The 25,664-nt window shown below is 43.8% G+C and overlaps 1 protein-coding gene across 1 annotated transcript in view; it reads left to right on the plus strand.

Annotated features, from left to right (window-relative positions):
• The window catches only part of PC (pyruvate carboxylase), a 97,453-nt gene that overhangs the window by 3,562 nt on the left and 68,227 nt on the right, over nt 1–25,664 (plus strand). Inside the window, exon 2 of the mRNA XM_021685580.1 lies at nt 1,802–1,839. The gene's annotated coding sequence lies outside the window, so the exon portion shown is untranslated. The remainder of the gene's footprint in view (nt 1–1,801; nt 1,840–25,664) is intronic.

A 25,664-nucleotide genomic window follows, 5' to 3' on the forward strand; every position in this document is an offset into this window, starting at 1 on the left:
CCCCGTCTTGTTCCTTGGTGACCTTGTTTTCTGCAGGACTTTTCCTCTTACCTTGTCCTATCAAAGTGAAATTATTCTTCAAGACTCAAGCTTTCCTGCATTATTAAGTCTTGCCAAGTCTGTTCAGTTGGATGTGGGCTCTCTCTATTAATAATAATGATAACCAATGATTTATTGTTATTAACAATAAAAGTCAACTTTTATTGCACTCTTACTGTAACTGTAAGGTGGCAGGGGGCCTTGCTAATCCCACCACACATATTACCTCACTTGGTCATGACAACAATCCTACAACAAAGGTACTCCTAGGCCCTCATTTAACGTCTGTCCCAGGCTGCCAGGCTTGTAGTCCCTGCTTGGCTCCCTCTCATGTATTACCCCATTTTCATTCCCTGTTAGTAGCCCTCAACAACTTGCTCTTGGGCTTTTTGGGAACAGAGCCTGTGCCTCCCGGCATGGCTGCCTCATGCAAGGTATGTACTCAATAAATATTTTATTGAATTGAATGCCCCAAACATTCATTTCTAGCCTTTATGTAATCTATCAAGGCAACTGATCTTACAACATGGATTCGGTCCATTTGATGGCTTGCTGGCCTGTGTCTCCATTTTGCTCTTTACTGACAGGTGTGGCCTTTCAAAAACAAGTGGTCAGGGGGCGTCTGGGTGGCTCAGCCGGTTAAGCGTCTGACTTCAGCTCCAGTCATGATCTCGGGGTCCTGGGATAGGCCCCCTGTCAGGCTCCACGCTCAGTGGGAAGTCTGCTGCTCCTCCCTCTGCTCCTCCCTGGGCTCGTGCTCGCTCTCTCTCAAATAAATAAAATCTTTAAAAACAAAAAAACCCAAGTGGTCTGTAAAACTCCGAAAAATGATGGGCTTCCATGGGCCTAAACAAGAGGTGTGCTCTCCTGTGTGTGTTATCTCTGCAGGAAAAGATCTGAGGGGGCTGCCTGGGTGGCTCAGTTGTTAGGTGTCTGCCTTCAGCTTAGGTCATGATCCCAGGGTCCTGGGATTGAGCCCCGCATCCGTCTCCCTGCTCAGAGGGAGGCCTGCTTCTTCCTCTCCCGCTCCCTCTGCTTGGTCCCCTCTCTTGCTGTGTCTCTCTCTGTCAAATAAATAAATAAAATTTTTAAATTAAAAAAAGGAAAAGATCTGAGGAAATAGGGAAATAGGAAACATACCAGCTCTCAGGTCACGTAAGACAGTTCTTAATTAGTGTCAAGTTACTTCGTGAAATAGGAACCATGCTCAGAGAATCCAAAGGGGAGCTACCTCCTGAAGGATTAGAGACAGCTCTGCGGAGAAAGTGGGCCTGGGGCTGAATGGAGGTGGGCAGGAAGAGAAAACACTTCAGATAAAACAATAAAAGTTTCCAGAACTTGTTCTTGTGTAGTGGGTGCCAGAAAAGGGTTTTACTTTCATGCTTCTTACTGAGCACGTTGGCTAATGTCTGAGAGTGTCCTTTGTACCAGGCTTGGTGCCAGTGCTTTGTGTATGTTACCTCACTGGGAACTCTCCGAGCTGGATGCTGTTGTTATTCCCATTTCACAGATGAGGAAACAGGCTTTGAATGGTTATGGGAATGGGTGGCTGAGCAGCAAGGGGTGAGGCCCAGACAGTTGGACAAGAGCCAGGGTACTCTCAGCTCCCCCCCACCCCCCACCCCCGCCGCCGTCCCAAGTCCCTAAGATGGAAGCAAAGGAACAGTTCTCTGGGTTCTAAATCTATGTTCTTGCCACTCCTAGGTTCTCTGGGGAATGCCTGGAGAAATGAGGATAACACTTCTTTTTTCTCTTACTTTAGATACCAGCTGCCTTCTGAGAGCTGACAGAACACTGAGGGTAAGTCCGTGCCTGATTCCAGGTTGGTGGGATGCGCATCGGTCTTCTTCAGGAGCAGGTGTGGGTGTAAGCAGTCCTGGCATGTCCATCATCAAGTTCAATAAATAAGAAAGGTCAAGCTCTGAGCTTTAGAAAGTATAAGCAGTCCTTGTGTGTTCCTGATCTCCCTTGGTTTACACAGGAAAGTGACATCTGGCTCTCTGCTGGCCCCAGTAAGTAGCCGGCAACCTCTGCAGGAGGCCTGACTTCTGGAAGGATGTGGCTTGGGAAGCTGGTCAAGGGGAGGGTGGCGGGGCTTCTCAGGACCACAAGAAGCATGTTTAGGGCTGGGCAGCCTCTGGGAAGACCCCTTGAGTCAATGGGTAGAACAGGCAGCTGGGCAGTGGGGGACTTGAGGAAGTGTGAAGCTGGACATGGGAGGTGGCTCTGTCTGCTGGCTGTAAAGACCCTTGATCTGTGTTTCCAGACAATGACACCCAACCTTTGGGAGTCCCAGTGATAAGGGGGTAAAGGGGTGAAGTTGGACCTTCTTTGCCCACATAGTGCTCAGACAGCACTGTCCCATATAACCCTCTGCTTCTCACACAGGTTTCCCCCAGTGCACCGATCTGGGTGCATCTCCTCAGCCTAATGGCCAAGGCCGTCTGGGCTGCAGTCCACCTAATGACCCAGTCCTACCTCCCTCTGCTAGTCCAACACAAACGTCCTGCCCGGCACGATCCTCGCTGTCTGTCTAGCGTCTCCCTGTATTTCAGACACTGATAATGTTGCTGTTCCCCACATCCAGAGGCAGCCCACTTGGCTATCCTCATTTTATAGCCAGGTGCCCTGGGGGCTTTGTGGCTAGGGACAGCCTTCCCCAGAGCTCATGTTCTGTGCTCAGAGTGGAGATTCCTTTGTGTTGGGATTTTTCTTTGGCTTCCACCCATTGTGTAGGGATTTTTCTCAGGTGACCCGTCATGACCCAGGAGTTGTTCCGCTTTCTGAGATGTTCCCACAGTCCTCTCTAGTCCTAGGTCTTGGACCAGCAGTGGCCATTTTCCAATCTAGGATTGCGTTTGCTTTGAAAAGTAGGTGGAGTGGGGCACCTGGCTGGCTCAGTCGGTAGAGCATGTGACTCTTGATCTCAGGGTTGTGAATTCAAGCCCCACATTGGGCGTGGAGCCTACTTAAAAAAAAAAATTCTCATCAAATGAAAAGCAGGTGGAGTAAAGGCAGATGGGTATGGATTTTTGATGGACTCTGCCCTCCACAAAGGTTCTACTGCCCTATTCTCTCTGCTTGCTCTCATTTTCCTATTCTTGGTTGATAGAGTTGAATGTTATTGCTCTTACTTGCATCCCTGTGCGGAGAAGTGGGAGAGTTGGGTGAAGGCTCCAAACCAGCTATCTTACGGAGCTGAGAAATTGGGGCCCAGAGAAGGCTGATTAGCAGAATCCAAGATTCTGACCTTCTCCCTGCTTTTCTAAGAGTACCCTCTTTTCTTGTATGTCTTCGCCCAAATCCATCAGTATTAAGGGAAAATTAGTTGCCAAGAAGGGCTGCCTTTTACCATGTTATCTAATTTGTTAAGGCTTGTCTGGCGCTTCATCCCTAAGTCCCTGCTGAATCCTCAGAGTTTTCCTTAGTTACTGGAACTAAGACTGCCATGGAAGGTGGCCGCCCTGCCCTCCTCCTTTGCCTTCTCCTTGGTGATCCTGGAGGGAGGGGGATGCTTTGTGTTGTTGTTGTTGTTTTAAGTAGTATGCCAGAAGGTGTAACTGAGGTCATCCCAGCACCCCCTCATTGCCGCTGCCCCGTAGCTCCTTATCCTGATTTGCGAGCAGGCCAGAGAAGGGGTGGGGTGCGGATAGCCAAGACTGCTCTAAGTACATTTCCACCAGCTGTGTGTGGAATGGGGCCAGACTCCACATGTGGCAGCTCCCCTCCCCACAGACAACCATCCCTGGTTGAGGCCTTAAGGAAAATTACGTGATCTGTCTGTGCTGAGTCATGCTTAGTCTCGGAGGATCTGTGTGGTACCTTTCGCATGTCTGTCACTGGTCAGCCAGGCGTCTGGGAAGGGCTGCATTTACCCGGGCGTGATATCATGCTGCTAATCTGTTGTATTTGCACATCACTGTATGCTTCTCCAAGTGCTTTTACTAATGTGCTTTATCAGCATGAAATTTATTAATATGAAATGTTTTGTTTATTCCGGATTTCTCTCTTTTTTTTTTTTTTAAAGATTTTATTTATTTATTTGAGAGAGAGAGAATGAGAGACAGAGAGCATGAGAGGGAGGAGCAGACTCCCTGCTGAGCAGGGAGCCCGATGCGGGACTCGATCCCGGGACTCCAGAATCATGACCTGAGCCGAAGGCAGTCGCCCAACCAACTGAGCCACCCAGGCGCCCCACCGGATTTCTCTCTTAAGGATGAGGAAACTGAAGTTCGGAGAGATTAAGTGACCTGTTGAGTTTCAGGTGACTGGAATGTCTGGGTGGGGATGGGGCACCCTTCCCCTCCCCCTGGGCTTTTGTGTAACACAAAGATAATTTGGAAGTTACTTTGGTTGAAAAAAAAATTGATTTTCAATTTGTTAAAGTCACAAGCTCAAAAATCAATTTCTTCCTTTAAGGGCTAGTCTTTTGTTATTTATTTTATTTTTTATTTATTTATTTTTTTGTAGTTTATTTAATCTCCACACCCAATGTGGGGCTTGAACCCATAACTCTGAAATCAACTGTCATGACCTCTTCTAGCCCGCCAGGTGCCCCAAAGGCTAGTTTTTTATTTTTATTTTTATTCATTTATTTATAGAGAGGGAGAGGGGAGAGAGGGGAAGAGGGAGAGGGAGAGAGAGAATTTTAAGCAGGCTCCATGCCCAGCATGAGCTGGCATGGGGCTCGATCTTACAACCCCAACATCAAGACCTGAGCAGAAATCAAGAGTCAGATGCTTAACCGACTGAACCAGCCAGGTGTCTCTAGTCTTTTAAATTTCACTTTTAAGGGCGCCTGGGTGGCTCAGTTGGTTAAGCGACTGCCTTCGGCTCGGGTCATGATCCTGGAGTCCCTGGATCGAGTTCCGCATCGGGCTCCCTGCTCGGCAGGGAGTCTGCTTCTCCCTCTGACCCTAACCCCTCTCATGTGCTCTCTCTCATTCTCTCTCTCTCAAATAAATAAATAAAATCTTTAAAAAAAAAATTTTTTTTTCACTTTTAAGTAAAGCCTATAGATCTTTCTGTTCTATTTATGATTCTAGAAAATTTTAACAAATCAGTTTGAAGGGACCTTTTGATTAATACTTGATTCCATTTGCAAACTTAACTCATTTGAAAATTTTAAATTGAATTTGTAAATTACTTTCAACTTTAATTATTTTAACGCTTCCAATTGTCTGCTTAACAAACATCCCTAATGCTTAAATAATTCCTGTAAATCTAATAAATTAAGCTGACTGTTAAATTTTCTTAAACATTCTTATACTGTTTTATGTTTTACCATTTTAAAGCTATTCTACTCACTTTATTGAGGTATTTCTAACATAATAAATTGCGCATCTTTAGTGTAAATATATAAATTTCCACATATGTATCCTCTTGTGAGACCTTAACCACAGTTAACATAGTGAACACATCCATTGCCTCTGAAAGTGTCCTCATGCCCCTTGGTAGTCCCTCCCTCCCATTCCTCTCTGCTTCCCCCATCCCCAAGTAGCCACTGAATTGCTTTCTGTTACTGTAGATTAGTTTGCATTTTTTGGAATTTTACGTAAGTGGAATCATAGAGTATGTATCCTTTTTTGTTTGGTTTCTTTCACTCAGCATAATTATTTTGAGATCTGTCCATGTTGTTGCATCCATCAGTAGTTCTTCCCTTTTGCTTCAGGGTAGTATTCCATTATGTGGGTACTCCACAGTTTATTTAATTCACATGTTGTTAGTCGTTTCAGTTATTTCCAGTTTTTGGTGGTTCCAAATAAAGCTGCTGTGAATGTTTGTGTACAAGTCTTTATGTGGACATATATTTCCTTTTCTCTTGGGCAAATGTGTAGAGTGGAGTGGCTAGAGCATATGATAGGTGTATATGTAACTTGAACTTGCCCAACCTTCTTCCAAAGTGGCTGTACCATCTTACATTCCCACCAGCAGCCTACGAGAGCTGTAGTCTCCACATCCTCACCGACACTGGATATGGTCAGTCTTTTTTAGCCATTCTAAAAGATGTGTGTTGGTGTCTTGTGGTTTCTTTTTTTGTTTGTTTGTTTGTTTTAAAGACTTTATTTATTTATTTGACAGAGAGAGACACAGCGAGAGAGGGAACACAAGTAGGGGGAATGGGAGAGGGAGAAGAAGGCTTCCCGCCGAGCCGGGAGCCCGATGCGGGGCTTGATCCCAGGACCCTGGGATCATGACCTGAGCCCAAGGCAGATGCCAAGACTGAGCCACCCAGGCGCCCCATTGTGTCTTGTGGTTTCAGTGTGAATTTCCTTGGTTACTAATGATGTTGAGCATCTTTGAGTTTGTCATCTGCCGTACTGATTTTAAACTTAATAAAATTCTTACTTAAAAACCAAACTCAGTTACATATTTTCATTGGACTCTTGAGACTGACTTGTTATTCTGAACAGACTGAACTCCCTTGAATTGAAGTACGTAAAATAACAGGTACACACAGATTTCTTAACTCAAAATTATAAATACTATAGTTTTTATTTTCTTGGGCATATTTATTCTTAATGCTTTAACTTCCTGGAATTAAAGAATCTTACCTAACAAAGAAATAATGCTATGATTTCAAACTGTAGTAAATTATTTTCCTAAGCAACTTCAGGAGTTTCTTTCTCCACTAGATGACATTTCTTTATAATTCAAGAGATTCCTGGCCAGGATGAAACTAGGTCTTTTCCTTTGAGTCCAGCTGCTAGGCAGAATCCTGATTCATCGCTGTTTTGCCCCCAAATGGGGATAGGCTCACAGCCCATAAGCCCCAGATTGAAACATCACGTTGCCTAATCCTCTTCCCATGGAACTCTGCACTTTTCCACCCAGGCTGCCATACCGTGTGACTGGATCACTAGATTCAATTAACCTATTTAAGGCTTCATTTCTCATGCACTATGGCCACAAAATAGGTGGAATTAAAGTACGAACTAGGTGGAATTGAAATTCTGTGTATCTTCCAAGGCTTTCTCTTACCAAGGACTAGCTGTAAAATCAGGCCAGTGACCCAGCAGTTTTGGAATTTGAGTCCCAGTCTTCTGAGTCTAGGTCTGGCATTCCACACCCTCCCCTCCCCCATTTCTTACATCTTCTCAAATGAAGAGTAAGGGAGTCTGGTGGTACTTCAGAGTACTGGTGGTTTCTGGTCATGCTTGGTTACCAAGAAATCCTGGCACCAAGAACCCATGCCTGCCTTTTGCTTTTCTTCAATTCACCTACCTAGAAATGGTGAGAACCCTGGCTTCTCCCTGACCTTGCAGTAGAGAGCTACCAATCTCTTTGGAGGGCCCATTACCATCAAATTATTTTTATAGATTTGATGTTAGATGATAAATGGATTTGGACTTGTATTCCCATCCTGGTCACTATGTGTGGCCTCAGGAGACTTGTGGGTGGTTAGTGGGACCTGGTTGAAAATTATTAATGCAGCCTGACCTCTCCCGTGATGGCTGATGCTGACGTCACCCCATGTGTTGAAGAGTGAACGTCTGTGGAGTTCCAAGGAAAGGAAATTTGAGTGGGGGACTGCTTAGATTCCTGCTCTGCAGTTTGAAATACAGTCTCTATTTAGCTTTGGCTCTGAGTTTCCCCTTCAGGTGGTGAAGCAGCACTGTGTGATAATAAAGAGCATATGGGAGTATATTGATGATGGCAGTGACATCACTGAGTTAACAGAATCTCTGTTCAGAGAGAGAGGAAGATGTGCTCCACCACAGGGCAGGGCATTAAATGGCAGGCGATATAGAGAAGATCACACCTAAAACTTAAATAAATAAATAAAGCATATGACACAACAGTGTCAGTTCTAGAAATGTAACCTAAGGTATAACGGGGCAAGCACACAAACTGGGCTGCTCAGATCAGCACTCTTATAGCAGAAAATGGGAAACCGGGGCACCTGGCTGGCTCGGTTGGTGGAACGTATGACTCTTGATCTCAAGGTTGTGAGTTTGAGCCCCACATTGGGTGTAGAGATTACTTAAAAATAAATCTTAAAAAAGGAAAAAAAACGAAAGAAAATGGGAAACCACCAAAATGTACCTCAAAAAAGTATTGCTACACGTGCAGTCTGTTCAGTGTCCTACAATGCAGCTTTAAAAATAGCCCTTGTACCCTAATCAAATGGTTGCTCTAAATTTGTTACCCTAGAACAAGATGAGAAAGGTATATTATAAAACAATGTGTAGCATCTCCTTTTTGGTTATTTTGGAATGCTATACCAAAATTTTTTTCCTAGTTGCTAGAATTATAAAATTATGTGTTTAAAATTTTTTTGTTTTGCTGTGTCTTTTATTTTTGAATAATCAGCTTTAAAAAAAAAATAGAGAAGGGTGCAATTTATAATACGATGTGGGACTTAAGATCAGGGACAGAATTTTAACTATCAGAATTCCTCTCATTTGGATGCCTGGGTGGCTCAGTTGGTTAAGCATCTGCCTTCAGCTCAGGTCATGATTCCAGGGTCCTGGGATCAAGTCCCGCATTGGGCTCCTTGTTCAGCGGGGAGCCTGCTTCTCCCTCTGCCTGCTTGTGCGCGCTCTCTTTCTCTCTCTCTGACAAATAAATAAGATATTAACAACAACAACAAAATAATTCTTCTCTTTTACTCCTCTTCTCCAGCAGATTGTTTGGGGGGATCAAAACCTCTTTCTAAATGCCATACAAGTTATAGATTCCTGGGGAATAGTGGAATAAAGACTTCTTAAAAGATGCTTCTCTCTAAAGAAATGAAAAAACTGGCAAAAATTGTCAAAATCATCTTTTTCAGAACTCTGGAAATTAATGGCTTGCAGCAATCCAAGGAGCATTTACTCAAGAGAAATGGCCGAATCTTATTTTCAACAGAAATTATGAGTCATGCGAAGAAACGAGAAAGAATGGCACATAACATAGGAAAAGCTGCTGGTGGAAACTATCCCTAAGGAAGCTCAGATGTTGGACTTTTATAAAGACTTTAAATCAGCTGTGTTAAAACATGTCTAAAGAGCTAAACTATGAGAACAGTGCCTCGCCGAATAGAGATGATAGAAATTATAAAAAAAGAACCAAAAAGAAATTCAGGAGCTGAAAATACAATAGCTGAAATGAAAAAGTCACTACAGGGGCTTAATAGCAGAATAAAGCAGGCAGAAGAAAGAATCCATGGACTTGAAGATGGGTCAATTGAGATTATCCAGTTGGAGGAACAGAAGGGAGCAAGAATGAAGGAAAATGAACAGGCCTCAGATGCCTGCAGAACACCATCAAACCTATCAATATTATTACACAAAAAAATTCAACAGTAAATTTGAAGATCTAATTGTCTTTATTAAATGATTTTTGAATCTGGCAGCATCCCGTCTAGCAAGTAGAGGAGAGCTCTGGGGAGTGCTACCAGGTATTTAAAGGCGGGAGGGTGAGGCAAGGAGTTATTAGCAGAAGAAAAGAAGAGATTGTTCCAGACCAGTCACTTTTCCTCAGAGGGTGCAGCAGAGGGTCTTTTTAGATGGATTACCTTATCTTTCTCTGGGGAATGGAAAGGCTCACGGGACAGATTACTTCTTTTGTGCTGACCAGAAAATTCCAGATTGATTGGTTTAAGATTCCACTTCTAGAGAGGTTGAAACTGCAATTAAGTCTTGGTTTGCCCATCCTGGGGGCAAGTGACTCCACTTTGAGCTTGTGGCTTTTCTTCCTTTTTCTCTCTCTTTTTTTTTAATATAAGCTCTAGGCCTAATGTGGGGCTTGAACTTACAACCTCAAGATCAGGAGTCCATTTTTGTACCCACTAAGCCAGCCAGCGCCCCCCCCCCCCCCCCCCCCCCCCCCCCGGTGGCTTTCTTGTAAAGTGTGTGCATATGGGAGCCCTAGCAGGAGAGGATGGAGAGAAAGGAGCAGAATGAATATTTGAAGAAATAATGGCCAAAAACTTCCTAAATTTGATGAAAAACAATAGTTTACGTGCCCAGGAATCTCCACGAACTCCAAGTAGGAAAACTCAAAGAGAACCACACCTAGGCATCACGTAAAGATTCTTGAAAGCAGCTCTTAAGCAACTCATCACAAACAAGGGATCTTTGATAAGATTCAGAGCTCATTTCTCCCTGCAAACCACAGAGGCCAGAGGCAGTGGGATGAACACAGATGCCGAAATGAGGCAAACTTTCAATGTATTTGACCTTTGAGTCTGAGATAGCTCAGATCTCTTCAGTCCTCAGGGACAACATGTCTGTTTAGTCCCTAAATAACAATTGAGGTCTTTTCATACTTGATCTGCAGGAAGTCTGTCTTTTACCAAGTTCCCCTCCGCAAGTATTTCTAGAAATGCCTAAGAAATGCTTATTCTATGTTCTACCAAGCTGAGAACGTAATAGGCCCCCCAGATATTTAAGTGAATGAAATCTGTCTGGGTTGCTTCCTTCTTTGGCCAGCTAGCTGTCTATCTACTCTTGTGCACGTCACCTGGTTCTCCCTGTCTCAGGGTTATTGTCTCTCTCTTCATACCATTTTGCCTGAAAGATGCAGACCAACCAGTTTAATAACTTCTCAAAGTACAGCTTTTAAAAGTATTACTGGACGTTTCACAAAATTTTACTGACTGCTTGGGAAATAGCAGAATGGAATTACAAAACAGGAAAAAAAAAAGTTTTGCCTCAAGAAAAATAGAACAGCGGCTATAACCTAATAGTGGCAGCCTCTCCCCTGCCCGTAAGCCATCGGCGTGTCAACAGATATTGGAGTCGAATCCCAACCAGCACTTCCCAGGACACCGTTGAGCCACCTACTGATGTTCTGTTGCTTCTGTTGTTGGTAACACTCCTCATGCGTATAGCACTTTCCAGTTTTATCATTTCGTCAGACAGTTCTTACTGGCACTGGTCAAGGTCATGGTTTCGCTGTTTATGGATGACAGCAGAGGTTAGAGGGGTTCAGTGACTCAACCAGCTCCGCCAGGAAGCTTTTGAAAGCAGCACCTTGATTCCTGGCCTGGAGTCCTTCCTGCTGTCACACACGGGATTAGAATGGGATGTGGCCGTATCACTGTGCGCAGGGCTGAAGAGATCACTCTGAAACTCAGTCTTTCTTACTTGAGTTTATCTCTTGATGGGGGTTTGCAGCTTCTTCCATTAGAGCTGTTTGTGGTCACTTGGACTTCCAGGCCAACTGGGAGCCTCCACTCAGGACAGGGTCTCCTCCCTGTTGTGTTGCCCGAGGCTGAAGCCAGGGTCACTTCTGTAAGACCTGAAGGTTTGGCTCCGCCTTGCAGGCTTTTGACTGTTCAATTCCAGCCGGTTGCAAAGCCGCTGTTTGTTTTTACTGACCCAAGCCATCTTTCCCTCCCTTTTTACCCCCAATAGTCTTAAATGGCAGTTTGAATATTTGGCAGAACAAATTCCCCATGACCTAATGCTGCGTTTCACAATTGAATGGTTTAAGAAGGGCACAAGTTATTACTGTGCAGTATTCCAAGAAATTGTTCTTTCCTCAGACGTTTACTGTGGCAGGCATTGCTCTTTGCCGGACGCGGTGGGGCTACCAGAGGGAGCGTCTGACGGTGTGGCCCTTGCCCTTGGTCATGTATCCCGTGGTTGGGGAGAGAAGGCAGGCATGTGCTGGGGCAAAATACATGCTTGCTCAAGGAGTGCTTGTGAATGAGAAGAGCCGCCGTAATTGGCGCTCACCGAGGGCTGTTTCTGTGCCGGGGGAGATAGATGCTCAATGCAAAAATGACGAGAGTGGCTAAGAGCAGAGCTCTGGAGTCAGGCATTCAGGAGTGGAGTTGGACTTTGGCCCTTTACCAGCCCTGTCACTTCTAGCAAGTTCCTGAGCCCCTTTGAGCCTTGGTTTCCTCATCTATAAAATAGGGACAATAAGACCTTCCTCACAGGGCCGTTGGGGGAATTAAACGAGATCACATTATGTGACGTGGCAGCCAGCGGACACATCACGATGGTGGCTGTGTTGATGGTACTGGGGGAGGACAGCCACAGGGGAACACAGCGTGGAGTAGAGCACAGGACCCCGAGGGCCTGCAAGTTGAAGGGATGGTGTCAGGTGGGTGGCTACTCAGGAAGGACTTCTTGGGAGAGCTGGCTGTGAGACAGGGGGGTCCTGTTTGGGCTGGCAGAGAGTGTGGTGTCTAAGTGGGGTGTCTCTCCTGATCAGATGAGGGCCCCCAAATGTGGGGTGGAAGCCGGGGTTTGGGCAGTGAAAGGATTCACCCGAGGCAGAACAAAGGAGATAGAAGTGTATTGAATACAGCAAGGGAGCGGAGGACAGGACAGCAAAGCAGAGACTGCAACGAGGCAGTGAGTGGGGCTGTTTTTAAAGGGGGGAGGTGAGGTATGGGGACGCACAGAATTCTCCCTTTTTTGGTAACTGTGCCAAACTGTGGCTGTAAGTAGCCCATCGCTTAGTTAGGGCCTATGGGTATTTTGAGGTGAGGCGCCCGGTGGGCCTGTCTGTATTCAGCCCGGAGGTCACTGTGGGCCCTTTCTCCATTCCATTGCTTAAGCCTGTTTGCCTAAAAGCTGCCTCTACAGAGAGGAGAGGACAGCATCCAAGTGGTGGCACACGGACAAAGGTCATGATGATGGGAAAAGGCGGGCATCGGGAAGGGTGATGCCCCAGCCTCGCTGGTGGGAGGAAGATGGTGGAAGCCCCACGAGGGTGGAGGTTTGCGCCTGCTGTGTTCACTGCTGAACCCACAGGACCCTGCGCTTAGGAAACCCTGTTGAAAGAATGACTGCTGTTGGGGGATTCATTCTGTGAATGCCCAGCTTCCTGCTGGGATCTGAGATGATGAGAAACCTCTGAGATGCTTGAGCGGGCAGCCACCCATGGGTGAATGGGGTTTTGAAAAACTCTTCGGGAAGTAGCATGCTGGCTGGCCTGGAATGGGGAGAGGCAGGTCGTCAGGGTGGGAGACCAGCTCTGAGAGGTCGTTGTAACTCAGACAGGGAGGTGATGGGCAGGAAGGAGCAAATACAGACGGCTACAGAAGAAAGGTTGCCATGGGTGGAGTGCAGGAAGGACTCAGCTCGAATTTTCAACTCTGCCTCCATCTTGAGATGCAGAGCTGGAAAAGCAACCACATTAATTGAGCTGAAGAGACAAATTGGACAGGCATAGACACAGGGAATTGGAATGGAATGCGCTTTTTGGACTGGGCTGTTCAGCACAACGCACAATTTCCTGAGAAAATTGAGTTTGCTTGAGACCAGAGCAGCTAGTCCTGAGAACGCACCTGGAATCCAGAGAGAAATCAAGCCGAGTCCTCCTACTTCTTGAATCGAGGGCCTTCCCTTTTTTCCCGATTTTAGGGCAGGAGCTGCTGACAGGGTCCAGGTGAGAGACCAGCATGCCGTCTGCATGGTGAGCCTGTCAGAGCCCCTTCCTGCTCGGTTAGGTGGGCCGGCAGGGCTACTGGGGAGAGAAACGGCTTCCAGGTACTTGGAGCTTTCCCTTTCCTTCCAAGGTAGGGAAGGTGGAAGCTGAAACTGCCTGCCAGCACTGGGACTTAACTCTAAGCAAAACAACGGATTTGTAGAGGTTAAATTCAAGAGGTTTTATTCTTTGCATTTTTTAGGTGCATGGTGAGGGAGGCATTTTGGAGAGGGGGAGCCTCCTAGCACACCCTGCATATGCATTTATAACTCTGGCTTCTGTTTTTCTTCCAACTACTTTGTTTTCATGTTTCACGTGCTTTTTTTTGCCATTTTGGAATGGCATTTGGTGAGTAGGACAGACAGGTGGGGCTCCTGAGGAGGAGAGGGGTGGTGAGTACATTGAGACTGGTCATGAGTGAGGGGATGGTATGCTTTACCTTATGGTATGCTTTACCTTCTAAGCAAAGATCTGCGTCTGGTCCTGTAGCTGGCCTTTCTCTCTTGTTTTTACAACTTGGAGTCTGTTTTCTTGCCCCTCCTAGCTCACTTCTCCCACTGGAGAGAACACAACTTTAAAGAGGTTTTATTCCCCAGGAAGCAGAACAAGGGCAGAGGGCAAGTACAGCCATTCCTAGCAGAATTATGGTCTCAGGAAGACATTTCAGCCACTGTCTCTTTGAGATTTTTGTCCCAGATCAGCAAGCCAAGCAGAGTAAGCCCAAGGGTCCAGTCATTGATGGGTTCGCATCCAAAGATCTCTCATGGTGTTTTTCACCCACAACACTTTAGACACTAAATGTGTGATATTTTTCCTAACACAAACCAATTTTCTGACTCTGATACCAACTGGGTGTCCTACAGTTTAATTTGGTTCTGACACTAACTACCTGGAGTTAGTGCAGACCCCATGGGTTAAGGGCTCAGTTGCACAAGACTGTCTCCCGTTCAGATGCCAGTCCCAAGTGCCAGGTTGCCGTCTGTATGTCTGTCGACTGGCTGTAAATAGGGGGTTCCCACGACCACCTCCTTGTGTTTGCTAATTTGCTATAATGGCTCACAGAACTCAGGGAGGCACTTCACTTTACTTATGTTTACTGATCGATTATAAAGGGTGCAAATGAACAGCCAGATGAAGGGGTACTTTGGGTGAAGTCCAGAAGGATTCTGAGCACAGGAACTTCTGTCCCAGTGGAGTTGGGGGGATGCCTCCCTTCCAACACACAGAGGCATTCACCAACAAGAAGGTCTCTGAACTCTGTTGTTCAGGGTGTTTATGGAGGTTTCATTACGTAGACATGATTGGCCACTGGTGACTAACTCCTTCTCTAGCCTCTCTCCCCTTCCTGAGGCCCAGGGGTGGGGCTGAACGTTCCCACCCTCTGATCGCACCACTGGTTCCTCTGGCAACCGGCCCCCTCCTGAATGCTATCGAGGTGCCCACCAAGAGTCATCTCATTAGCATAGACTCTGGTGTGGTTGAAAAGGGCTTGTTGTGAATAAGAAAAGACTCCCCTCTCACTCAGGACATTCCAAGGGTTTTAGAATCTCTTGTGCCCGGGAAACCTGGAATAAAGACCAAATTCCTGTTTATTATATTACCATATCATAGGGTCCTTGTAGGATTCTGGGCTTGGATGGGCTGGTGTACCCGTGCAGTGAAATCTCTGGGATGGTGGAGTGCCTTCCACCCTGGAAACTGAGGTCTGGTGGAACAGCCACGGATGAGTCAAGGACGCCCAGCTGTGACCCGGGCAGTGGTCTCAGAGGTACTACACACGGACCTGACAGTCTACAACCAGTTCACCAACTGGTAAACCAGAGAGTTAGGGTTTAACTTAAAAAAAAAAAAACAAGCATTTTAGCTAAATAATACTTGGCACCTGACACAACATTTATATATGAAAGCCTTGTTTTGTTCTTTTTCCCTTGTAACCTAGTTCCGCTTCCTAGAGGCCACCTCAGTTAAAGTATCTTGTCTATCCTTTTAGAGATGATGGGTCCATTTAAAATATAAATCTATTTCTGGGGCGCCTGGGTGGCTCAGTTGGTTAAGTGTCTGCCTTTGGCTCAGGTCGTGATCTCGGGGTCCTGGGATCGAGCCCCGTGTGGGGCTCCCTGCTCAGCGGGGAGTCTGCTTCTCCCTCTGCCTCTGCCCTTCCTCCCAGCTGATGCTCTCTATCTCTCTCTCAAATAAATAAATAAAATCTTTTTTTTTTAAAGATTTTATTTATTTGACAGAGAGATAGCAAGAACACAAGCAGGGGGAGCAGCAGACAGAGGGAGAAGCAGGCTCCCCGCCGAGCAGGGAGCCCGATGCGGGACTCGATCCCAGGACCCTGGGATCACGACCTGAGCCGAAGGCGGATGCCTAACAACTGAGCCACCCAGGCGCCCCTAAATAAATAAAATCTTAAAAAATAAATAAATAAAACATAAATCTATTTCTATTCTTTTTTCCTCCTATACCCTCTCTGCTCCATGCCATTTTGACTTGTCAGTGTGTCTTAGAGATCTTCCCATATCAGTACAGATGTCCGTTTCACTCTTTAAAAGCTGTGTAACGTTCCATAGTTTCTTTCTTTCTTTTTTTGGCCATATGTTTACTACAAAATATATCACAGAGAAGAGGTATTTAAAACATATACACACACATACATTAAAACAAAATAATGAACATCTATGTTTCTATCCCCTAGGTTAAGGAATAAAAAGACTATGCCATACAAGCCCCCCCCCCCAATTGAAGGGCCTTACCCCCACAGCTATTCTTTTGTAATAATCATTCTCTTGATTTTCTTTTTCTTTTTCTTTTTTTTTAAAGATTTTATTTATTTATGTGACAGAGAGAGACACAGTGAGAGCAGGAGCACAAGCAGGGGGAGTGGGAGAGGGAGAAGCAGGCTTCCCGCTGAGCAGGGAGCCCGATGCGGGGCTCGATCCCAGGACCCTGGGATCATGACCTGAGCCGAAGGCAGACGCTTAACGACTGAGCCACCCAGGCGCCCCTTGATTTTCTTTTTCTTTTTCTTTCTCCTTCCCTCCTCCCCACCCTCCCTCCCTCCTTCCCTCCTTCCCTCCTTTTTTCCTTCCTTCCTTCCAGATTGATTTACTTAGAGAAGGAGAATCTCAAACAGACTCCCTGCTGAGTGCAGAGCCCCAACACGGCACTCAATCTCATGACCCTGAGATCATGGCCTGAGCCGTGATCAAGAGTCAGCTTCTTAACAGATTGAGCCACCCAGGTGTCCCATCTTGTGATTTTCTCAATAGTCTTACCACCTGTGACCAGTCTCTAAATAACTTATTGTTTAGTTTTGCCTGTTTTAGAACATCCTAGACATGGAGTCATACTGTAGCCCTCTGACTCACTTAGCATGTTTGGGATGTGTCCATGTGGATGCACATAACTCCCTTCATTTTCACTATTCTGTAACTTTCCACTGTATGAATGTGCTACAGCGCATTGATCCTTTCCACTGCCAAGAATCCTTTGGTCTACTTTCATGTTTTTGCCCTTAGGAACAACGCTGCTGTGAACATTCTTTTCCATGGCTCCTGGTATCCATGAGTACGAGTTTCTCCAGGGGATATACTAGGAGTGGAATTGATGGCACATCTGACCCCTCTAGGTTACAGGAAACTCTTTGCCAATGTGGTTGTACTAATGTGGTGTACTTCCCACCAGCAGCATAGAGCACTGAGTGTTTTCTGATGACCCGTGTAGTGGGAATTTGGACCGCAAACCTGTGAGGGCTGTTTTCTGATGACAACTGGGGGTGGGGTCTTTTGTTTCTTTGTTTTGTTTTTTTGTTTCTCCAACTGCTCGGATTAAGACACTTGCTTTTTGGGCGCCTGGGTGGCTCAGTTGGTTAAGCGACTGCCTTCGGCTCAGGTCATGATCCTGGAGTCCCGGGATCAAGTCCCGCATTGGGCTCCCTGCTCGGCAGGGAGTCTGCTTCTCCCTCTGACCCTCCCCCCTCTCATGTGCTCTCTCTCGTTATCTCTCTCTCAAATAAATAATAAAATCTTTAAAAAAAAAAAAAGACACTTGCTTTTCTTTTTTTGCAGGTACCTCTTGTGGGTGAGGAGGTAGGTCAGGTTTATTTCTGGTTCACTCTCGTGCAAAGAGAGTATCCTCTGAAATCCCAGCTTCACTGGGGTTAGGACCTCCACAGACTCCCCACCTTGTCTGGGCTCTGAGCTGTGCTCCTGTGGTTGTGGAAGGTTTGAAGGAATACCTGGTTCTGTAGATGCCCTCAGGACAAAGACTTCAATGTTTACTTGTCTCTCTGGGTTTCTTCCTCCACTCAGATTTTGGTCTGGCTGTTCCTTATTTGCTTGCTAACTTGTCGACACTTTTAAGAAAATTTTAAAAATTCAAGTTTTTTTTTAATTAAAAAAAGTTTTAAGAAATATATGCATATATATACAGGTATTTTATTCAGCATTTTTAGTTATCTGCAGGAGGCATAGATGGTGTTTAAAAAGACAAACAAACCCCAAACGTTCAACTGAGTAAATTTGAGGATTTAATTGGCTTTATTCAGTGATTCATGAGTCAGGCAGCATCTCATCTAGCAAGTAGAAAGGAGCTGCAAAGAGCTATACAAAATGGGAGACTTTTGTAGGCAGAAGGCACAGGAACAAGGAAAGAGTGGGTTACCTTGACCTTCTTTAAGGGATGGAAGGGGTCTGTCAGGCAGATACTTCACAAAGCTGACAAAGAAAAGCCCAGAGGGACTGGTTTAAGATTGCATTCCTGGGAGAGGTAGAACCTGCTTAGGTTAGGTATTAAATCTTGGCTTGCTGATGTAGGGCTTGGCACAAGTGACTCCATTTGGGGCCTATTGTTTCTTTCTTTTTCTTCCATCAATGTTTATCTAACCCAGCTAGAGAAATTCTTGCTTAACTTTGAAGTGGTGCTTTTGAAGCAGGGCCCTTTCATCCCTAGGATGTGGCTCCCATTGTCATGGGTCTTTGGCTTTAACACTTGAGAATAAAACCACCAGCATCATAGTGATGTTATGGAAGTGGTTTGGACCACTCCAAACTGTAGTACTTTGATGGTTGGGTTGGGCCTGGAAATCTGACTCACTCATTTTAAACTCACGCGCCATTGATTTGTCCTGGAAGGCCATTTTGAATTTGTAATGGAAGATAGAATCCCTGGGGTCTACCCTTCTTGTTTTAAAGACCTGTGGTTGGCCCATCTTGCTGGGGTCTTGCTGGGGGCTATGTCCACTCTAGCATTCACTACATAGATAGGGTTGCTTAGAGAGCAGGAATAACACACAGGCAATTATTGATACCTGTCTTAATGGAGTTTTATTTTATTTTATTTTATTTTTTTTAAGATTTTATTTACTTATTTGAGACAGAGAGAATGAGAGAGAGAGAGCACATGAGAGGGGGGGAGGGTCAGAGGGAGAAGCAGGCTCCCCGCCGAGCAGGGAGCCCGATGCGGGACTCGATCCAGGGACTCCAGGATCATGACCTGAGCCTAAAGCAGTCGCTCAACCAACTGAGCCACCCAGGCGCCCTGTCTTAATGGAGTTTTAAAATGATATTCTATTTTAGACCCTGGTCCCCCTTGTTTCTGGTTGCAGATCCTACTTTGGCATAGTTGCTTTTTCAAATATTTTGCCCTTTGGATTTCTGAAATTCTCCATAATTTTCACATTCCTGGGGAGACTGTGAATATCCCCTTGTCATTCTGCTGCTGCCAAGTTGATCTTGGTAGGTGTTAATTTCAGGCTGGCCTGATTGTTGTTTTTGTTTTTTTAAAAACCTTTTTTTTGCTGTGCCTGGATGGCTCAGTCAGTTAAGTGCTCTTGATTTTAGCTCAGGTCATGATCCAGGGTCGTGAAATTGAGCCCTGTATCAGGCTCTGTGCTAGGCTCGACACCCCCCCACCCCACCCTGGCTCACACTGTCTTTCTCAAAAAAACAAAACAGGGGCGCCTGGGTGGCTCAGTCGGTTAAGCGACTGCCTTTGGCTCAGGTCATGATCCCAGGGTCCTGGGATCGAGCCCCGCATCGGGCTCCATGCTCAGCGGGAAGCCTGCTTCTCCCTCTCCCACTCCCCCTACTTGTGTTCCCTCTCTCCTGTCTCTCTCTCTGTCAAATAAATAAAACCTTTAAAAAAAACGAAAACAGGGCGCCTGGGTGGCTCAGTCGGTTAAGTGACTGCCTTCGGCTCAGGTCATGATCCTGGAGTCCCGGGATCGAGTCCCGCATCGGGCTCCCTGCTCGGCAGGGAGCCCGCTTCTCCCTCTGACCCTCCTCCCTCTCATGCTCTCTGTCTCTCATTCTCTCTCTCTCAAATAAATAAATAGAATCTTTAAAAAAAAAAAAAAAAAAAAAAAAAAACGAAAACAAAACAAAACCTTTTCATAACCTTTTTATAATGCCCTGCTGTCTGGATACTGAAGAAGCTACTCATTCTTCCTTTTTTTTCTTATTGTGGTAAAATACACATAACATAAAATTTGCCGTCTTAATAATTTTTAAATGTAAAGTTCAGCGGTATTAAGTATATTCACATTGCTGTACAACTGTCACCACCATCCAACCCCATAACTATTTTGTGTAAGTGAACCTCTGTTTCCATGTTTCCATTAACCAATAACTTGCATTCTCCCCTCTCATCTATTCCCTGGAAACCACCATTATACTTTGTCTTTTCATATGCTTAGTGGCCATTCATATATCTTCTTTTGAGAAATGTCTATTCAGGTCCTTTGCCCATTTTTGAATTGGGTTGTTTGTTTTGTTGTTGAGTTTTAGGAGTTCTGTATATTCTGGATATCAGTCCTTTATTGGATGTATTACTTGTCAATGTTTCTTCCATTCTGTGGGTTGCCTTTTTACTCTGGGAATAATGTCTTGATGCACAAAATTTAAAAATTTTCATGAAGTCTACTTTGTCTATTTTTTCTTTTGTTACATGTGCTTTTGGTGTTATATCCAAGAAATCATTGCCAAGACCAATGTCATGAAGCTTTTGTCCTATGTTTGCTTCTAAGAGTTTTTTTGTTTTAGGACTCATATTTAGGTCCCTGATCCATTTTGAGTTAATTTTTGCATATGGTGTTAGGTAAAGATCCAGCTTTATTCTTTTGCATGAGGATATCCAGTTTTCCCAGTACCATTTGTTGAAAAGACTATCCTTTCCCTATTGAGTGGGCTTGGCATCTTTGTCGAAAATCCTTTGATCATATATGTGAGTTTAATTCTGGGCTCTCACTTCTATTCCATTGGTCTATTTTCCACTGTTTTTATGCCAGTACCACACTATTTTGATTACTGTAGTTTCATAGTAGGTTTTGAAATCAGGAAGTGTGAGTCCTCCAGTGTTGTTCTTTTTTTTCAAGATTATCTTGGCTGTCTGGGGTCCCTTGAGATTCCATATGAATTTTAGGATGGGTTTTTCTATTTCTGCCAAAAAAAAACTCATTAGGATTTTGTTAGGGATTGCATTGAATCTGTAGAACACTTAGAGTAGTATTGACATTTTAATAATATTAAGTCTTCCAAACCGTGAACATGGGATGTTTCCATTTATTTATGTTTTCTTTAATTTCTTTCAGCAATGTTTTGTAGTTTTTATTGTACAGGTTTTTTACCTCCTTAAGTTAATTCCTAAGTATTTTGTTCTTTTTGAGGCCATTGTAAATGAAACTGCTTTTGTAACTTTCTTTTCAGATTGTTCATTGCTTATGTATAGAAATGCAGCTAACTTTGTGTTTCTTTTATATCCTGCTACCTAGCTGAATTTATTCTAATAGCTTTTTTGTGTGTGTGGTATCTTGGGTTTTCTACATATAAGATCATATCCAAACAGAGATAATTTACTTCCTTCTTTCCAAATTGGATACCTTTGATTTCTTTTTATTGCATAATTGCTGTGGTTAGAACTTCCAGCGGTGGTGAAAGTGGGCATCCTTGCCTTTTTCTTGATCTTAGAGGAAAAACTTTCAGTCTTTCCCCATTGAGTATTATGTTTGCTGTGGGTTTTTCATACATAGCTTTTATTATGTGGAGGTAGTTTCTTTCTATTCCTGTTTCTTTTTTTTTTTTTTTTTTTTTAGATTTTATTTATTTATTTGACAGAGAGAGACACAGCAAGAGAGGGAATACAAGCAGGGGGAGCGGGAGAGGGAGAAGCAGGCTTCCTGCAGAGCAGGGAGCCCGATGTGGGGCTCGATCCCAGGACCCTGGGATCATGACCTGAGCCGAAGGCAGACGCTTAACGACTGAGCCACCCAGGCGCCCCTCTATTCCTGTTTCATTGAGTGTTTTTATCTTGAAAGGTGTTGAATTTTGTTAAAGACTTTTTCTGCATCGATTGAGATGATAACGTGTTTTTCTTCCCCATCATTTTATTGATGTGGGCTGTTACATTGATATGTTTTCATATACTGAACCTGTGCATTCCAGGAGTAAATTCCACTAAGTCAGGGTGTATAATTCTTATAATATGCTGCTGAATTCTGTTAGTATTTTTTTGAGGATTTTTGTATCAGTGTTCATAAGGGATATTGATCTGTAGTTTTCTTTTTTTCTTTTTAAGATTTTATTTGTCAGAGAGTGAGAGAACAAGCAGGGGAACTAGCAGACAGAGCAGTCAGAGGGAGAAGCAGGCTCCCCACTGAGCAGGGAGCCTGATGTGGGACTCGATCCCAGGTCCCTGAGATCATGACCTGAGCTGAAGGCAGATGCTTAACGACTGAGCCACACAGGCGTCCCGATCTGTAGTTTTCTTACAGTGTCTTTGGCTTTAGTATCAAGGTTCTGCTTGCCTTATAGAATGAGTTAAGAAGTGCTCCCTCCTCTTCAGTGTTTTGCAAAAGGTTGAGAAGGATTGGTATTAGTTCATCTATTAAATGTTTGGTAGAGGGGTGCCTGGGTGGCTCAGTTGGTTAAGCGACTGCCTTCGGCTCAGGTCATGATCCTGGAGTCCCGGGATCGAGCCCCGCATTGGGCTCCCTGCTCAGCAGGGAGTCTGCTTCTCCCTCTGACCCTCCTCCCTCTCATGCTCTCTGTCTCTCATTCTCTCTCTCTCTCTCAAATAAATAAATAAAATCTTAAAATAAATAAATAAATAAATGTTTGATAGAGTTCACCAGTGAAGCCATCAGGTCCAGGGCTTTTCTTTGTTGGGAAATTTTGATTAACAATTCAATCTCTTTACTAGTTATATTCAGATTTTCTATTTCTTCATGATTTAGTCTTGGTAGGTTTTGTGTTTCTAGGAATTTGTCCATTTTATTTAGGTTATCCAATTTGTCATGTATAACTATTTGTAGTTTTCTCACAGTCCTTTTTATTTCTGTAGAATTGGTAATATCCCCACTTTTATTTCTCATTAGTAATTTGAGTCTTTTTTCTTTTTGTCTTAGTCTGTCTAGCTACATTTTTGTCAGTTTTGTGGATCTTTCTAAGAATTAACTTTTGGTTTTACTGATTTTCTCTATTGTTTCTTTATTCTCTATTCCATTTATCTCTGTTCTTAATCTTTATTATTTCCTTCCTTCTAACTTTGAGTTTAGTTTGTTCTTCTTTTTCTAGTTCCTTAAGTTGTAAAATTAGGTTTTTGATTTGAGGTCTTTGTGGGTTTTTTTTTTTTTTTTTAAGTTTATTTAAGTAATCTCTACACTCAACATGGGGCTTGAACACACGGCCCTGAGATCAAGAGCTGCATGCTTCTCCAGCTTACCCAGCCAGGTGCCCCGCTTGTTTTTTTTTTTTTAATTAACATATAATGTATTACTTGTTTCAGAGGTACAGGTCTTTGACCCCTCTTGTATTTTATTTAATTAATTAATTTATTTTTATTTTTTTAAGATTTATTTATTCATTTGAGAGAGCGAGAATGAGAGAGAGTACATGAGATGGGGGAGGGTCAGAGGGAGAAGCAGGCTCCTCACCGAGCAGGGAACCCGATGCGGGACTCGATCCTGGGACTCCAGGATCATGACCTGAGCCGAAGGCAGTTGCTTAACCAACTGAGCCACCCAGGCGCCTGACCCCTCTTGTATTTTAATGTAAGCATTTATGGCTATAAATTTTCCTCTTAGCACTGCCTTCACTGCATTTCATGAGTTTTGGTGTGTTGTGTTTTCATTTTCATTTGTGTAATTATTATTTACTTTGTGATTTCTTCTTTGATCCATTGGTTGTTTACAAATGTGTTGTTTAATTTCCACAAATCTGTGAATTTTTCACTTTTCCTCTTGTTATTGATTTCTAACTTCATCCCATTGTGGTCCGAGAAGATACTTGTATGGATAGCTGCTATCTTTTTAATCGAGATTTAATCTGTGGCCTAATGTATGATCTGTCCTGGAAAATGTCCCATGTGCACTTGAGAAGAATGTGTATTCTGTTGTTGGGTAGAGTGTTCTGTATAAATCTATTAGATCTACTTGGTTTATTGTGTTATGTAAGTCCTGTTCTGTCTGGTTGTTCTATCCATTATTGTGAGTAGGGTATTGAAGTCTCCAACTATTATTGTAGAACTGTTTATTTCTCCCTTCCACTGTCAGCTGATGATCAGTCATTAGGTGTGTAAATGTTTATAAGTGTTACATTTTCTTGCTGTGTTGACTACTTTATTAATATATAATATCTTTGTCTGTTATAACTTTTTTAAAATTTAAAGTCTATTTTGTCTGATAATTAGTATGGCCACCCTGCTCTCTTTTGGTTACTCATTTGCACAGAATATCTTTCTCCATCCTGTCACTTTCAACCAGTTTGTGTCTTGGATTTCAGGTGAGTCTCTTATAGACAGCATACTGTTGGATTATTATGTATTTTTACCCATTATGCCAGTCTCTGTCTTTTGATTGGAGAGTTTAATCCATTTACATTTAAAGAAATTACTGATAAGGAGGGACTTACTTCTGTCACTGTATTATTTGTTTTCTGTATGCCCTGTAGTTTTTCTGTTTTTGTTTTTTTAAGGATTTTACTTATTTATTTGTCGGAGAGAAGGGAGGGGACACAAGCAGGGGGGAACAGCAGGCAGAGGGAGAAGCAGGCTTCCCGATGAATAAGGAGCCTGAAGTGGGACTTGTTCCCAGGACCCTGGGATCATGACCTGAGATGAAGGCAGACGCTTAACTGACTGAGCCACCCTGGCCCCTGCCCTGTAGTTTGTCCTTTATTTACTGCATTACTCTTTTGTGTTCAGTTGATTTTTTGTAGTGAAACATACTCTTTTTTTTTTTTTTTTTAAGATTTTATTTATTTATTTGACAGAGAGAGATTCAGCGAGAGAGGGAACACAAGCAGGGGGAGTGGGAGAGGGAGAAGCAGGCTTCCCGCAGAGCAGGGAGCCCGATGCGGGGCTTGATCCCAGGACCCTGGGATCATGACCCAAGCCGAAGGCAGACGCTTAACGACTGAGCTACCCAGGCGCCCCGGGTTTTTTTTTCTTTTAGCACTTTGAATATATTACTCCACTGCTTTTTGGCCTCCAACGTTTCTTATGGCAAATCTGTTAAATATCTTGTTGGAGATCCCTGTATGTGACAATTTACTTCTCTCTTGCTGTTTTCAAGATTTTCTTTGTTTTTGTCCTTTGAAAATTTGATTATAATGTGTTGGTGTGGGTCTCTTTGTGTTTCTCATATTCTCATATTACTTGGGATTCACTGAGCTTCTTGGATGTTCATATTGATGTTTTTCATTAAATTTGGGATGTTTTCAGCCATTATTTCTTCAGATATTCTCTCTTCTCTATTCCTTCTGGGCTCCTACAGTGCATATATTGGTGTGCTTGATGGTGTCCCACAGGTTCCTTATGCTCTGTTCACTTTTCTTCAATCTTTTTTCTTTCTGTTCCTCACATTTGATAATTTCCATTGTCCTGTCTTTACGGATTCTTTCTTCTGCCTGCTCAAATCTGCCTTTGAATTGCTGTAGTGAATTTTTCATTTCAGGTATTGTAGTTTTCAGCTTTAGAATTTCTTTTTGGTTTCTTTTTAGGTTTTTTATATCATTATTGATATTTTCCACATACTTTTCTTGACTTTTCCACATCTTTCTTTAGTTGAGAATCTTTAAGACAGTTATTTAAAAGTCTTTGTCTAGTAGGTCTGCTGTTAAGTCTTTTTCAGGGACAGTGTTTATTTTATCCTTTGAATGGGCCATACTTTTCTGTTTCTTTGTATGCCTCGTGATTTTTTTGTTGTTGAACACTGGGCATTTGATTCTAATAGTGTGGTACTCTGGCAGTCAGGACCC

Source organism: Neomonachus schauinslandi, chromosome 11, assembly GCF_002201575.2.
Source record: "Neomonachus schauinslandi chromosome 11, ASM220157v2, whole genome shotgun sequence".
NCBI classification, from domain to species: Eukaryota; Metazoa; Chordata; class Mammalia; order Carnivora; family Phocidae; genus Neomonachus; species Neomonachus schauinslandi.